Here is an 11,507-nt window from a genome sequence, read left to right on the forward strand (position 1 = left end):
CTGGTAGATCACTGACAAATCTTCCCGGGTTAAGATAGTGCTTGAGCTGGAAACTTGTTTGGAATATCTGGAGGGTATCTCATGAATTCTAAAGGGCTTTGGTGGGTCATGGAACAAAACCATTTGGGAACCACTGGTCTGGCACCTGGCAGAGGTGAACTGAATTGGTCACTGTGGACCACTGAACCTCTGGGGCGTAGACTTTGGGGACTTACTGTGAAACGGCCTTGAACGGACCAGCAGCCAGTTAGCCTTGAAGGCACTAATGGCTAACTTTCAACACTAAAGACAAAACACTGCACAAGACTGCCCTTCTGAAGTGAAGCTAAAAGATTTGCCATTACACATGGTGAAGGACAGACTGTGATAATGTGAAGATGAGAAGTACAGTTACAATGTAAAAAAAACAAACAAAAAAACACTCATGTACAGATGTATCTCTCAGCTGTCTTTTTTTACAGTTTAATCAATAAATCCTATTATGTACAGGAAGGCTATTCTACTCCTCATAATCACAAAGATATACAGTTCTGGTCTGTATATGATCGTAACTGTTTACTATTTTCAGGTAGAGCACACTTGCTTAGACGGAACCCAAACCGGCTGCGCTCGTGTGTCATCGTGCATAAATGTATTTTGTCCCCCCACACCAAACGCGATCACGACACGCAGGTTAAAATATCAAAACAAACTCTGAACCAATTACATTAATTTGGAGACAGGTCGAAAAGCATTAAACATGTATGGCAATTTAGCTAGTTAGCTTGCACTTGCTAGCTAATTTGCCCTATTTAGATAGCTTGCTGTTGCTAGCTAATTTGTCCTGGGATATAAACATTGAGTTGTTATTTTACCTGAAATGCACAAGGTCCTCTACTCCGACAAATTAATCCACACATAAAACGGTCAACCGAATCGTTTCTAGTCATCTCTCCTCCTTCCAGGCTTTTTCATTGTTGAACTTATATAGTGAAAGCAACTAAACTATCAATGTATTACCACGACAACCGGCAACAAAATTAGTCTTTCAATCACCAACGTGGGTATAACCAATGAGGAGATGGCACGTGGGTACCTACTTCTATAAACCAATGAGGAGATGGGAGAGGCAGGACTTTCAGCGCGATCTGCGTCAGAAATAGGAAGGACTTCTATTTTAGTCCTTGGCGTCGCAGACGCTCGTTGGCGCGTGCGAGCAGTGTGGGTGCAATGATTGACTAACATGGATTTCTACATTTATTTTACAACGCTCCCGCACAAGACATGTCCGGTCTGGTCAGCATGTTAGGTACCAGTTAAACATTGCGCTATGAGGATGAATTAAAGTGTCAATACATATGAGTTATTTTTCTACAGTATTACCATATTACACTGTCTTTCTTATATTTGTCTTGAACTGGGCCCGTCATGACGCTCTAGAAATACAGTCCAGTTTAAAGGTAAACTCAGCAATACAACATAATCATCTATAGCAGGGCAGCTTCCTGCTTCACAGACAACAATGTAAGCCTACAAGAAAGTGTGTGCCCTCAGGATTGGAGGGAAGCAAAATTAATTATGCTTCCCAAGATCAGCAAAGCACCCTTTACTGGATCAAACAATTGACCAATCAGCCTGTTACCAACCCTTAGTAAACTTTTGGAAAAAAATTGTGTTTGACCAGACACAATGCTAGTTCACAGTAACAAATTAATTGACAGATTTTTGGCACACTTATAGGAAAGGGCATTCAACGTGTGAGGCTCTTACACAAATGACTGATGATTGGATGAGAGAAATGTAAAATAAAAAATATTGTGGCAATTTTTTTGTTAGACTTCAGGCCAGATTTTGACATTATCAAAATCTGCTGCTGGAAAAATGTATGTGTTATGGCTTTACATTCACTGCTATATTGTAGATCAAGAGTTGCCTGTCTAACAGAACACAGAGGGTGTTCTTTAATGGAAGCCTCTCTAATATAATCTAGGTAGAGTCAGGCATTCCCCAGGGCAGCTGTCTACGCTCTTTACTTTTTTCAATCTTAACTAATGACCTCCCTCTGGCTCTGAGTAAAGACTGTTTGTCAATTTATGCTGATGACTCAACACTATACACGTCAGCTACCACAACAAGTGAAATCACTGCAACATTTAACAAAGAGCTGCAGTCCGATTCAGAATCGGTGGCAAGAAATAAGTTAGTCCTAAATATTTCAAAAATGAATCATTCACTAAACCTCAACTAATTCTTGTAATGAATAATGTGGAAATTGAGCAAGTTGAGGAGACTAATCTGCTTGGAGTAACCCTGGACTGTACTGTCATGGTCAAAACACATTGACACAATAGTAGCTAAGATGGGGAGAGGTCTGTCCATAATAAAGTGTTACTCTGCCATCAACAAAACAGGCCCTAGTTTTGTCGCATCTGGATTGTGATCTGGTGCCACAAAGAGGGACTTAGGAAAATTACAATTGGCCCAGAACAGGGCACGGCTGGCCCATGAATGTACACAGAGAGCTAATATAAATAATAGGAATGTCAATCTCTTCTGGCTCAAAGTAGAGATTTACTTCATCACTACTTGTATTTGTGAGAGGTTGAATGGGGACACCCATGCATACCCCACAAGACATGCCACCGGAGGGCTCTTCGTAGTCCCCAAGTCCGGAACAGGCTACGGGAGGCACACAGTACTACATAGAGCCATGACTACATAGATTTCTATTCCACATCAAGTAACTCATGCAAGCAGATCAATTACACCTTATGGAACAATGGGGACTGTGAAGAGACACACACACATGGACACAGACACAGGCATACACACACTTGATAACATACAGTACATTCTGAAAATGTTGAGCCTCATTCAATTTTCCACAATTTGTTATGTTACAGCCTTATTATATTTAATGTTTTTCCCCCTCATCAATCTACACACAATACCCCATAAAGAAAATGAAATATCACATCTACATAAGTATTCAGACCTTAACTCTGTACTTTGTTGAAACACCTTTGGCAGCAATTACAGCCTCAAGTCTTTTTGGGTATGATGCTAAGAGCTTGGCAAACCTGTATCTGGAAAGTTTCTCACATTCTTCTCTGCAGATCCTCTCAAGCTATGTCAGGTTGGATGGGGAGCGACGCTGCACAGCTATGTTCAGATCTCTCCAGAGATGTTTGATTGGGTTCAAATCCAGGCTCTGGCTGGGCCACACAACGACATTCAGAGACTTGTCCCGAAGCCAATCCTGCGTTGCCTTGGCTGTGTGCTTAGGGTCATTGTCCTGTTGGAAGGTGAACCTTCACCCCAGTCCTGGGAGTGAAGGTTCGCTCTGGAGCCGTGTTTTATCAAGGACCTCTCTGTACTTGTCTCCGTTCATCTTTCTCTCGATCCTGACTAGTCTCCCAGTCCCACATCCACACAGCATGATGCTGCCACCATCATGCTTCACCGTAGGGATGGTGCCAGGTTTCCTCCAGACATGACGCTTGGCCAAAGACCAAAGACCAAAGAATCTTGTTTCTCATTGTCTGAGAGTCCTTTAGGTGCCGTTTGGCACCTCAACTTATCTTTACACCCAATAGTTCCTCTTAACCATCTTGGTGGAAGCGGTCACTGGCAGCTGGCGGACCAAGCATAGTATGGGCTTGATTACTTGGGCTGCAACAACAGGAACAACACAAGACCCTACTCCAAATCCCTGGGCTGGTTGTGCCCGGAACCCTGGTGCTCCTACCCGGAATCCTGGTGTTCCTGCCGAGCAAGAGGAGTGCCCCTCCCCCTCGGTCTCCGCACAGCTGGAAGGTGCCAGATCGACCTTATTACAATATACCCTAACCTGGCAAGGTGCCTGGGTGTTGGGCGCCAGGGGGCCCAGACACAGTCTGCCCCGGCTTTACTCCGATACTCGGGCATAACCACTACACAACGGAGACAACGGCGGCAGCAGTGGACAGGTGTTGAACAACGGGTACTACAACAACAGACAATGGAAGGAACCACCATCTCCACACAGCAGTCACAGGAACTGCGACAATGGGCGGGTGTTGAACAACGGGTACGACAACAACAGACAATGGAAGGAACCACCATCTCCACACAGCAGTCACAGGAACTGCGACAACGGGCGGGTGTTGAACAACGGGTACTACAACAACAGACAATGGAAGGAACCACCATCTCCACACAGCAGTCACAGGAACTGCGACAACGGGCGGGTGTTGAACAACGGGTACGACAACAACAGACAATGGAAGGAACCACCATCTCCACACAGCAGTCACAGGTACTGCGACAATGGGCGGGTGTTGAACAACGGGTACGACAACAACAACGGCGGGACACACAGTCGGACAACTGACGGGGGAACCAACCACGATACAATAGCTGTCCAACACAACATAAGGTGCAACACACAACAACGAGTGGTTTGAGGATAACAACCAAGGGAGAGAGGTGAGATGGAGGGAGCTGGGTGCCTGAGATGGAGCCGGCACTCATCATTGTCATACTAGTAAAGATGTCACATGACACCTGAACTGTGCGACACGGAGGAGAGGAGGCAACTCCTACGCCAACAAGGGAGCCGAAGTTAACACAGAGGTTCTTATGCTCAATGGGTTTGCAGGTTGGGCGCCACAGCATCGTACCACATACCATCAGGACAACGTGGACAAGGCCATCAGGACACTGTGCAATAACCAGGAAAAATACAGTGGGGCAAAAAAGTATTTAGTCAGCCACCAATTTAGTATTTAGTCAGCCACCAAGTTCTCCCACTTAAGAAGATGAGAGAGGCCTGTAATTTTCATCATAGGTACACTTCAACTATGACAGACAAAATTTGAAAAAAAATCCAGAAAATCACATTGTAGGATTTTTTATGAATTTATTTGCAAATTATGGTGGAAAATATGTATTTGGTCAATAACAAAAGTTTATCTCAATACTTTGTTATATACCCTTTGTTGGCAATGAAAGAGGTCAAATGTTTTCTGTAAGTCTGGTATTTTGGCCCATTCCTCCATTCAGATCTCCTCTAGAGCAGTGATGTTTTGGAGCTGTTGCTGGGCAACACGGACTTTCAACTCCCTCCAAAGATTTTCTATGGGGTTGAGATCTGGAGACTGGCTAGGCCACTCCAGGACCTTGAAATGCTTCTTACGAAGACACTCCTTCATTGCCCGGGCGGTGTGTTTGGGATCATTGTCATGTTGAAAGACCCAGCCACATTTCATCTTCAATGCTGATGGAAGGAGGTTTTCACTCAAAATCTCACGATACATAGCCCCATTCATTCTTTCCTTTACATGGATCAGTCGTCCTGGTCCCTTTGCAGAAAAACAGCCCCAAAGCATGATGTTTCCACCCCCATGCTTCACAGTAGGTATGGTGTTCTTTGGATGCAACTCAGCATTCTTTGTCCTCCAAACACGACGAGTTGAGTTTTTACCAAAAAGTTATATTTTGGTTTCATCTGACCATATGTCATTCTCCCAATCTTCTTCTGGATCATCCAAATGCTCTCTAGCAAACTTCAGACGGGCCTGTACATGTACTGGCTTAAGCAGGGGGACTCGTCTGGCACTGCAGGATTTGAGTCCCTGGCGGAGTAGTGTGTTACTGATGGTAGGCTTTGTTACTTTGGTCCCAGCTCTCTGCAGGTCATTCACTAGGTCCCCCCTTGTGGTTCTGGGATTTTTGCTCACCGTTCTTGTGATCATTTTGACCCCACGGGGTGAGATCTTGTGTGGAGCCCCATATCGAGGGAGATTATCAGTGGTCTTGTATGTCTTCCATCTCCTAAAAATTGCTCCCACAGTTGATTTCTTCAAACCAAGCTGCTTACCTATTGCAGATTCAGTCTTCCCAGCCTGGTGCAGGTCTACAGGTTTGTTTCTGGTGTCCTTTGACAGCTCTTTGGTCTTGGCCATAGTGGAGTTTGGAGTGTGACTGTTTGAGGTTGTGGACAGGTGTCTTTTATACTGATAACAAGTTCAAACAGGTACCATTAATACAGGTAACGAGTGGAGGACAGAGGAGCCTCTTAAAGAAGAAGTTACAGGTCTGTGAGAGCCAGAAATCTTGCTTGTTTGTAGGTGACCAAATACTTATTTTCCACCATCATTTGCAAATCAATTCATTAAAAATCCTACAATGGGATTTTCTGGATTTTTTCTCTCTCATTTTGTCTGTCATAGTTGAAGTGTACCTATGATGAAAATTACAGGCCTCTCTCATCTTTTTAAGTGGGAGAACTTGCACAATTGGTGGCTGACTAAATACTTTTTTGCCCCACTGTATGAGGATTCACACAGGTAAGTATCATCCTAAATAGGAGGATCCACACAGGTAAGTATCATCCTAAATAGGAGGATCCACACAGGTAAGTGTCATTTCAACACGTGTGGTGCAAAAAGCAGGTGTCGTGCTCACAGTGGCTACTAAGTGGTGAAGACTAGGCACAAAGTGGGAGCAACCGTTCACACCGCTCGCCAAACGGAGGTCAAGGCGCACAACTATAGAGACACCATGAGGCCACAAAACACCTCACAGAGGCTGTGCTTTGAGTTTGATAGAACCCCAGGCAGGGGCACAACTGCCTCCAACACTCCCCGAGTCTGTCGCTACCACACAACGGTAGTCGGATCCAAAAGAACAGAGCAGGAGAACATCACTCCCCAATCGCTACATTAAAGTAAATGGGAAGACGGAGGTCCAAGCACAGCAGCAATCGGCCGAAATAATTAAATGTGCCATTCAAACCCCCGGAGGGACACAACAGCCTCCCACACTCCCTGAACCTGTCGCTAATTCACAACGGAAGTCGGAATGGAGACAAAGCAGCAGGCACCTTTGAAATCAACAGCGTCCCTGTGCCCTCACTTGTTCTCCAGAACCCTGTGTCTCCCTACTATTCAAGACGTCGCCGAGGGATGGCTAGAGAACGGATCTCTCGACAAAACCGGCAACAACGGCTGAGACTTCAAGACTGCCCAGAAAGCACTGCACCCACACACACACTTTTTTTTACCTTTGGACAGTTAAACTCCTGTACCCATTTCTTTCATTTTTTCTCCTCCTTGCCACCTGAGTAAGCTGAGTAGGCAGAAACACGTAGTGGCTGGGACCTTTCTAGACCCGGTGTGTTGCCGTAACAAAGGTGGGTTCCACCCAGCTGTTTTAAAGGTCTCCTTTTGGCTACTTTCTGCCTTTTTTGCTACTTTTCTCTCTCCATAGTTTGTGTTTTACACAGCACTTTGGCTATTGCGACGAGGGACGTGACAGCTTGGACTCAAGGCACTTCAACGAGCTCTATGCCGCTCCCAACTGACCCCACCACCACCACCCCAATGACACCACCGACTCGAACGTTGATCTCCCATCTGAGACGACGCAGCATGGAAACAACGGATGCTTTTCCCATTCTACAACCAGCAACTTCACCATCGAGCTGTCATCTCAGCTGACGCAACGAGGGACCACCAGAAGTTTTCCCAGTACACAAGTCACATTTATATTTTGTTGTTTTTATGTCTGCAGGATTGTTTTGAAAAAAAATCTCATTGTGTAGGCAATCTGATTGATGTACACTCAAAATACTCTTCACAGATAAAAAATAACAAAGTTACACATTTGCCAAGGATTAAAGAATCTTAGCTAGAAAAGAAAGATATGGGATAATAGAAGATCACAACAATCACCTCCCTTATGTAGTGGCAGCACATAAGCTGACTGCCGTACTTTAGGAATATTTACAGATAAGTGTTAAATTAAAGATGTGGGTTATTGAACCAACAATAAGGGATGCTGCACACTTGAGCAGACGTGGCTCCAAATGGTCAGCCCCTGGAGATTTCTTCATGTCCGACAACACACCAAGGACTTCACTGTCTGTGAATTGCCGAAAGAAAAAAACAGGGTCTGACATTTTCAAAATGATTCAGTAAAATTCCTCCATCACCATCCAGTACATTGAGTAGTGAGTAGGTTTTTGAATTATATCAGAGAGAACCTGCAGAAATAAAATGTTGATTAAATTCAATTTTATCAGTAACAGTGCCAGACTCTACATTCATTTGTAAGTGAAGAGTATAAGAAGTACAACCGTTTAATGATTTCACAGTTTTCCAGAATGTATATGGATTTCCAGTACAGTCAGCTAGAGTGTTACCATAATAATCAGACTTCTGCTTTTGGTTTTACACATACATTTCTCAATTTTCTGAAGGATTGCCAGTCCCGGCCGGAGTCGGTACTTCTAGCCTTGGCCCAGGCATCATCTCTATTGCGTCTGAACTCAGATAATTCAGGTGTGAACCAAGGGTTCAATTTATTTTGACGGTTATTTTGATGATCACAATGGTAGAGATCATGTAAAAAAGCTTGTTCGCATTTTTTTTTACATTTCTCCCTGTAATAATGAATGTTTTTGTCCTTAACATCTCTAATACAAACAATTTTTTTTTTTTTTTTTTTACCTTTATTTAACTAGGCAAGTCAGTTAAGAACAAATTCTTATTTTCAATGACGGCCTAGGAACAGTGGGTTAACTGCCTGTTCAGGGGCAGAACGACAGATTTGTACCTTGTCAGCTCAGGGGGTTTGAACTTGCAACCTTCCGGTTACTAGTCCAACTCTCTAACCACTAGGCTACCCTACAAACAATAGGACAGTGATCACTAATATCCAGGGAGAAAACACCACTAGCCTCAGATTTCTCTGGAGTATTTGTAAACATAAGCTCAGTTGTTGATTTAGTAGATTTCCTCAGATTTGGACGTGTGGGTTTAGTAATCAACTGAGTGAGATCTTGGCTATTACAAAAATCCTTTAAACAGTCTGAATCTTAGGTTCTCCAGGACAGGTTAAAATCACCTATGACAAACATCTCAGAAGTAGAAAAGAAAGCATACAACAGCACAGAGAAAGAGTTCCAAGACCCCCATAAGGTGATGGCCTTTGTAAAGGTGAATATTCTACAGAGGTTGGACGAAGCAAATGGCTGAATGTTCACCTATTTGGCGGTTAGGGTAATAGACTAATATGTCTACCACTGCAAACTCGTTCTCTCTTTTGTAGTTTCTGCATAGGGTTGCCAGTGGTATCTGTTGATGTTATTTTTATTAGATTATGTTAGTGCCTTAGTTCTGGTGAATCAATTCTCCTTTTGTTTTAACATTTTATTTTATTACCTTGAAGCTGCTTATTTCTAGTTATCAATGGCACCCGTATCCAGGGTAGATAAAGGATAGTTATTTTATTAGGTTACGTAATTTCTTTAAAGACGTTGCTTATAAAATGTTTTATACTTTCTTTTAAAACAGCCTACTTTTAGGTTGTAAATAAGCATTTATTCATTTATTACGCGCAATTAGTTTTAAATCCTTCACTATTTCAGCAGGGGTTTTTACTCGATAGGTTTAGTGTTCCCCGCTACAAGCACTTTATGTGTGGACATCTTTGCTTTGGAATTAGCGGTTACCTTGTTCTATTAGGTGACCAGAGTGGGTTTCCTTTTTCATACCAGATTATTTGTTTATGTTTTTTATTCTTCTTCAACTTTGCTAGCTGGAATGTGAAATCTTGATATCACCTAGTCAAATGCTTCTTTCTCATATAGATTTCCTGACGGGCCGCCCCCAGGTGGTGACGGTACGCGGCAACACAGGGGTGCGTGCTCAGTCCCCTTCTCTACTCCCTGTTCACCCACGACTGCATGGCCAGGCACGACGCCAACACCATCATTAAGTTTGCAGAAGACACAACAGTGGTAGGCCTGATCACTGACAACGACGAGACAGCCTATAGGGAGGAGGTCAGAGACCTGACCAGGTGGTACCAGAATAACAACCTATCCCTCAACTTAACCAAGACTAAGGAGATGATTGTGGACTACAGGAAAAGGAGGATCGAGCACGCCCCCATTCTCATCAACGGGGCTGTAGTAGAGCAGGTTGAGAGCTTACAGTTCCTTGGTGTCCACATGAACAACAAACTAGAATTGTCCAAACACACCAAGACAGTTGTGAAGAGGGCACGAAAAAGCCTATTCCCCCTCAGGAAACTAAAAAGATTTGGCATGGGTCCTGAGATCCAGGACCTCTACACCAGGCGGTGTTAGAGGAAGGCCCTAAAAATTGTCCAAGACCCCAGCCACCCAGTCATAGACTGTTCTCTCTACTACCGCATGGCAAGCGGTACCGGAGTGCCAAGTCTAGAACAAAAAGGCTTCTCAACAGTTTTTACCCCCAAGCCATAAGACTCCTGAGCAGGTAATCAAATCGCTACCCAGACCATTTGCATTGTGTTCCCCCCCCCCCCCCCCCCAACCCCTCTTTTTACGCTGCTGCTACTCTCTAAACTAGAGGAGCAGCTATTTTATTTAGTAAAAACATACCATTCGCAATGTCAAGTGTAGAGCCAGACTCAGCAGACCATTTCATTGTGGTGGTAGGAAGACTGTTTAACATACCTGTTATCTTGGCTAACATTTATGCTCTAAATAGGGATAAAAACTGTATTTTCTCAATGACCAAATATGGACACACACCACCTAATACTAGGTGTTGATATGAATTGTGTACTGTCCAATCTGGATCATAGCTCTCCTAAGATATCATCTTCATCAAAGACAGTGTACACAATTCAGCTATTTCTTAAGACATAAGACACATCTGATGAGTGCCGTTTCCACAATCTCACAGCTATGGAGTATTCTTTTTCTCACCAGTTCATAAGACCTTCTCACGTATAGACTACTTTTTCCTAGACAGTATATTTCTATCACTTATCACGGAGTGTGATTACCAAACTATATTCATTTCAGATCATTCTCATCTTATCATGAAACTACTCATACCAAATACACAGCCTAATTATCGTCCTCGTGGCTTAAGTCACTACTGCTATCAGAAAAAACCTTGTTGCTTTTATATAATCTCAAATGTAGCTATTTCTCGAGGTTAATCAAACCCCTGGAATGTCTCCTACAATAGTATGGGAATCAATGAAGGCTTATGTAAGGGGAACAATCCAGTGGACGAGTTCGGCAGTGTGTTATAAGCATACTCTGCCCAGATGAGGAACTTGCTTCAGTAGCTGGCCTGAGTGGAGACGAAGCAGCGCAGGAACTTCTTGGGGAGAATATAAAACTTTGGGATCAAATCAATTTCACGGATCAAACTTAGTTTCCTATTGCAGAGACAGAGCCCAATTATGCTTAGGGTTATTCGATCGTCTTTTAGCCTCTATGAGGTATCCAACGTCAGGCCTCCGCCGAATCATCGGGCTCCCACACCTCAGCAGGATCGACAGGCCTTCATACCTCAGCCGGATCGTCGGTCCCTACAGTCTGTAGGTTTTATAACTATGTCTTGATTATGTCTCAGCCTTTTCAACCCTTGTCTGTTTACTAAAAGACAATTCATTATTTTTTTCAACCCGAGACTCAATGGCCTTTGCTCATTTTCTGTGAAGAAATTTTATTTGAGTGCATACTTTTATTTGAGTGCATA

The sequence above is a fragment of the Oncorhynchus clarkii genome, chromosome 20 (genome assembly GCF_045791955.1).
Source record: "Oncorhynchus clarkii lewisi isolate Uvic-CL-2024 chromosome 20, UVic_Ocla_1.0, whole genome shotgun sequence".
In the NCBI taxonomy this organism is placed as follows: Eukaryota; Metazoa; Chordata; class Actinopteri; order Salmoniformes; family Salmonidae; genus Oncorhynchus; species Oncorhynchus clarkii.